Here is a 6419-nt window from a genome sequence, read left to right on the forward strand (position 1 = left end):
AAAACAGTTATAACTTGAATGTTTGTTATAAACTGTTTACTATTTTCTGAGAGTCTCTTGAGTAAATTGCCTTTAAAACACATATCTAGTTTCTCTTCAATTGCTGCTGGTTTACTTCTTTTCTAGAAACAAGCTGTTTATATTGTCCCAAATAACAATCTCTCTCACGAACCGCCACCATCTTTTTTTAGATCTTTATTTTATTTTATTTTATTTTATTTTATTTTATTTTATTATTTCATTTTCTATTGTAATTATGACCTTCTAAGATCAACAACTGCTTTACACACTTCCCCCAAGAAAGAAGTTAGAAAAGAGGAGAAAAGTTCTAGAAATGCCATTTATTTTTTTTGTCTTTTATTTTTGTTTCCACCTACGTGCTGCAATTTCTCCATTCAGCAATAATTTCTGCTCTAGGGGTACACATGGCTTTGTAGTTAAGAAGTTCGCTTCTTAACCACGTGCTTTCGCGTTCAGTTTTACTGCGCAGCATCTTAGACAAGTGCCTTGGTCCTGGCCGACTAATCCTTTCTGAGTAAATGTGGTAGACGAAAACGTGTGTGTTTGTGTGTATATGATCGCCCACTATATGTGTGTGTACGTCTCTTCGTGTTTGTAAACACCGGTCTGACGTCGCGGAGCAACAAAGATAATTACCAAAACTTAAAATAAGTATTGGGGACGATTTGACTGAAATCTTGAAGGCGGTGCCCCAGCGACCAAAAGATTGAAGTAAGTAAAATAAAGGAACAAAGTATAACCTAAAGTGACATGTTCACAACTAGTCTTAATCATCTGTTACTTCTTCAAATCTAATCTTCTTCAAGATCATGAACTGTTCTGGGCACCGACTGATTGACGAGGGGGACCAGATTGTGTGCTTTTCTATACTCGATCTACGCGGTTCATGAACTTGTCAACCTCTTCCTGTAATTATATCGACACCAATTGTAAATAATGTATATCTATTGATATTTTTCAATATTTTCTCCCTATAAACGAATTTTATGGAATGATGATGTCAAAGTAACACACGTGTAGTCCCAACCGAGCGAGGCCGTGTTATGTGTGTCTGTAAGAAAAAAATACCTAAACACATATTTAGTGTTCATATTAATCTGTCAAATGTAATACTTATTTGTTCATGTTATTTTGAATTATTCAGGTTCAAGAGGGATGTTCACAATATTTGCTTGTAACTTTGTAAATGTTTACATACAGATTTGAAATTTTGTCAGTGGGTGCTTTATATATCACTGGTTTATAGTTATGTAATTTTAGCTGATCTTGCTGGGTAAATTTGACTTTTATGTGCAGGTAAATTTAATTAACAAGTGTAAAAGCAATTACATTATGGATAAACACTAAAATTGAAATTCTCAATGCATGTTACCTGCTTGATTTGTTACTAAAATTATCCCAGATAGCAACCGACAAAAATTTTGCCACTTTTCAAGATGATGTACATTAATTTGAATTAATTAAAATGCAGGTATAATTGGTACAAGATTTTATTCTTTCGGTAAATATTTCGTACCTCGGTGTGGAATAATTTTTACCACATTTTTTTTTTCGGTTGCATTCAACGTTTCCTACATCCGAACCCGCCGCAAGCCACTTTTTGTCGGAAAAGAAATGTGGGAGGGATGGTGGGAACCTTGAATTTTCCTACCAAAGGAGTTTTGTTTCGCGAATCTTTTTTAATCTTCTATGTTATTTTGCATGCTTTCAACGAATGTGACATCGAAATCACGCGTAAACGGCTCCTTTTTCCAGAAAAGGAACGATTTGGCTGCTATTTCTAGCTTGCTCTGCTACTACGTAACATCTATTTGCATTCATACCGAAATATTTACCAGCTTGTTTTTCCTTCCATTTATTCTTTCCGCTTTATGGAAGTCAATATTTTCTCTGTTGACATTCACCTCAGCGAGGTCATGGATCAAGTGGAAACACATCAATTACCGTTCCATCTTGACAGGACAAAAAATTCCCGCTGTCTTTGCAAGCAACAAGCAGACGGATTTAGTTTCAAATCCAGGCAGGGCCAAACGAGGTCCTACAAGTTATTTATAATAAAACGTGGCGTAATATCAGGGTTGAAGGAATGACACGCACAAAATTAAAAATGCTAAGACAATCTGAAAACAATAGAAACTTTTAAACGTTTACCGGTTTTTATGAAATTTTAGGGTTAACGGACTTAAGTTAACGGAAGCTAAATGTAACAGAAATTAATTAGTCCAATAATGATTTTCAAAGTTAACTTAAAAATTAAATCGTTTACGAAAATGTTAACGGATTAACAGACTTACGACCAACTCTGGGTTTTAACATATTAACGTTACATCTTAAATATTCGACACTCTGCTGTCTGTATTTCTTCATTGGTTCTGTAATAGTTATTATCCATAAAATATATAAGTTTTATAAATTTTAGAATCCTGCCTCAATAAACTAGTCATTAAAACGCAATTTACTTGCAAACACTGATATATACAAACACCGGTTATAGGGCAGAGCAATCTCACAGTTATTCCCCTTTGAGATTCCACATAAACGGCCACAGAATTTTATTAGCCTTGTCGACGCAACAAGAATAAGCAGCGGCACTCAACACTAAATGTAGTCTTGTTCTCTAAGGTGAAACAGTTGTAAGCTAATGAATATAATTATGTAATTCTTGTTCTGATGCCATTTATTTTCATTATAGATATATGTAATTTATATAGCATTCATAAAATAAGATCACTCAGTTTCTGCGATTATCATTGCTGACATCTTAACAAGCAACTATTTATTTATGCTCTTTGCCCCTTGCCTCCCATCACTACTTCCATCGAACGTCCCATACCACCCCATTATTTTTTGATACCTAAGAGGAAAGCAGCGTCGTCTTGGAGAATTTCTTGTTTACGATCCATGTCTCTAAACGTTTTGCATATGTGTGTTTGCGTATATCTTCTTTTTTATGTTTTGTTTTGATATTACTGTGAGCTTAAAAGTATGCATGGCACATACTTATAAAATACTGTACGTTACATACACGTGCCTAAGCGACAACATGTACATATGTCTAGATACGTTCGTGTATATACGACTGTCTGAATGCGTGTGTGAACTTGGAACACGTGTATAGACTTGATGCATATTGTACATAAATATCCGTGAGAATGTATGTATATATATATTTATGGATTGTATATGTGTACACCAACACATGGTCTTGTACACAAAAACTGATATCCAAACATTTAGAACCGGGTGAGAAAATGTATATACTATGAAAGTACATATGTTTGTATATGAAAATTAGTAAGTACTAAGTACTTGGATATGAACGTGTGGCTGCATGTACTCTTGCATGTATGTCTGAATATAGGTAGTTCAGTATATATATATATATATATATATATATATATATATATATATATATATATATATATATATATTTACTTTTACTTTACTTTATCCCCGTCTGTCCTGATAGACAATGGGTTGCGCCAAGGGTGGGGCCTACTTTGATGATGTGCAGCGTCTGCTGTGACTGAACAGTCCAATTCTAGAGTGGCAGTCCTTGGTACAGTTGCTGCACACGAACATCGATGGGTACGTGTGGGGTGTTGCTGCAGTTGTCCTCCTCCTGTCCCGCCTGTCCAACTACAGCTGTGCTCTCCTCTCCTCAGCCATGGAAACGCCTTTCCTCACCGTCCGACGCCAGGCAGAGCGGTCAGCAGCTGTTTCCTCCCACGTGTCCACACAGATGTTGGCAGTCCTCAGGTCGCGCTTGCACACGTCCCTGTATCGTAGCTGTGGACGTCCCTTGGGTCGGGATCCCGTGGTGAGTTCGCTGTACAGGATGTCTTTGGGCATGCGACCGTCCTGCATGCGGCAGACGTGTCCGAGCCAGCGCAGTCGTCTCCGCACGAGGAGGGCATACATGCTTGGCATATTAGTCTGTTCCAGGATGACTCCGTTTGGCACTCGGTCCTTCCAGGAGATGCCAAGGATCCGTCGAAGACACCGCATGTGGAAGCCGCTGAGGCGGCATTCCTGCCGGGTGTATGTTGTCCAGCTCTCGCTGCCGTATATATATGCATACATATGCACGCACGCGCACACACATACAACACTGCCTATTGTTTAAAAAGGAAGATCATTATTTACATAACTGTTAGTGGCAAATCTATAACTGATTTCAAGTTCTGGCACAAGGCCAGCTTTTTCAGGGGAAGGCGTAAGTCGATTACAACGACCCCAGTGCTCAACTGGTACTTATTTTATCGACCGCGAAAAGATGAAAGGTAAAGTCGACCTCAGTGCCAACTCGCCACTTTAATGCCAAACTTATAATTAAAGTCTTTCTAGCTGTGACTAAAATTATTCTAGCCGTGACCACTGTGACTGCATTATGTAAATATCCCTACCTTTTTTAATGACAGTAGGGTCTATTCTAAGGGCGATTGTTTTTATTTTTTTTTTTACTTTTTTGGCAGGTCCAGTGAGTACGTAGAGTTTGTCATGTTGCCCTTGAAGTAAATTTTTAAAGTTTTGGGTTCATGTTAACGTTGTGATTGTTGTTGTCATCGTTGTTGTTACTGCTATTGTGTCTATGTATGGACAAATGTCATTTGTACGAGTGAAGGTACCGATATATTTGAATATACGTTTGTCTCTGACATTCTAAGGATTGGGCCAAGTAGTTGGTGCGGTATTTGGTGGCAAGAAACAGTGTGTCTGACGTGAGAAAATGTCAGGTTTATCGGTTAGAGTTTGGTGGAGAGTGCACATGACTTGGTGCCAAGAAGCAGAGAAGATACTAGTAGTAATGGAATACGTATGTGGAACCAGATGCTGAGTATGTTGACCATTAAAGTCTGTCAATAAACCAGGCACCTTTTTTAAAAATTCATTTGCAGTTTACAATGTTTGTGTGGGAAACAGTAACAGAAGTACCGTCAAAGATGTGAGAGTAAGACTCCATTGTGAGCCTCCTTTTGCGTTGTATAAGAAGTCGGTTACAATTTGCCTCGAGTCCATAAACTAACGAAACCGGAACGTCTTCAAACTTACGACGCTAAAAGTATAAGACTACCTCCTCTTTCTACTGAACAGGAGATCAATCCACCGTTGGCTTAATCCCCAGATGCCACTGGTACTCATTTTAAGCTGAATGTATTGGAACAATGTGAAATGAAGTGACTTGCTCAAGGACACAGAGCGCCGCCCGGAGCGAGATTCGAACCTACGACATTCTAACCACTAGGCCATACGAATTGGCAATTGTGCACTGTTGAAATGTTTTCCGGTCCTAAAGAGAATGGTTGGTCGTTAAGATGCTGTTTTTGGCACGATATGATTATAGGAACAACAAGTGAGATTTTTGTCGATTAATAGACCGGGTTTTTGTAGCGACGTCGGAAGTTCTTCGTACATTCTGGTTAATCCTAGGGAAAGCCAGGTTTAGTGTTATTTCCATAATATCTAAAGGGACCGTATCTTTGTGTTACTGAAAAAGACAAGATGACTACGACCTCATAAACCTTGATTGTACTTCTTGATCGACTTCTTAGAGCAGGATTTCTCAACCCTTTGTGGGTGCAAGATAGCATTCCAGGGGATGTAAGAAGGGCGGGATTTATAGGGGGGTCAAAGAGGGAAATTGCCCCGGGCACCTTTATTCTTTATTACTTTAAAGAGTGCGAGAACATATTAAAAATTTTTAGGGGTGTGCGGCATAAAAACGGTTCGGAACCACTGCCTTAGAGAAAGAAAAGCAAAGTTGATCTCAACATGATTAGAACTCAGAGAACAAAGATCCAAAATAAATACCACGAGATATTTCATCCAACACACTAAGGTCACTGCTTTACCTACAGAAGCTGGACTGGTCTAACGTGGGTTATCTATAAAAGAGTATAAGACGAATAATCTGTAGTTTGGTGAGTATTATCAGAGATGACAGCAAGAAGTTCCTTCTGTGATTGAAGGAGATTGATATCAACATATATGAATAACGGCGGCATAAATGGTACGGTGTAACGAGTTATGAATCAAATAGAGAGCTCCATTAGTTCCTACAGCTAGAGAGGGGTCAGACAGGAAGTTTCCTCTACAAGAGATGACAAATAGACGGAGTCTTTTGGCAGGCAGCTTCAAAAGAAGATTCTTGAACGAGACACGGTCAACTGGTTTGTTTATATAAAGTGTGTCGTGAGTGTCTAGAGACGTGAGCGTGGATGTATGAATGCACAGATTTGAGTGTTTGTGTGTGTGTGTGTGTGTGTGTGTGTGTGCGCGTGCTTGGGTACGTGTTGTGTAAGTATGTGTTTGCGAGCGTGTGCTTGAGATGGTGTACATAAGTGTATGTATACAATTGTATGCACCTGCGTTCGTAAAAAACATATGTACTGCTGTGT

The sequence above is a fragment of the Octopus sinensis genome, linkage group LG2 (assembly GCF_006345805.1).
Source record: "Octopus sinensis linkage group LG2, ASM634580v1, whole genome shotgun sequence".
Taxonomy (NCBI): domain Eukaryota; kingdom Metazoa; phylum Mollusca; class Cephalopoda; order Octopoda; family Octopodidae; genus Octopus; species Octopus sinensis.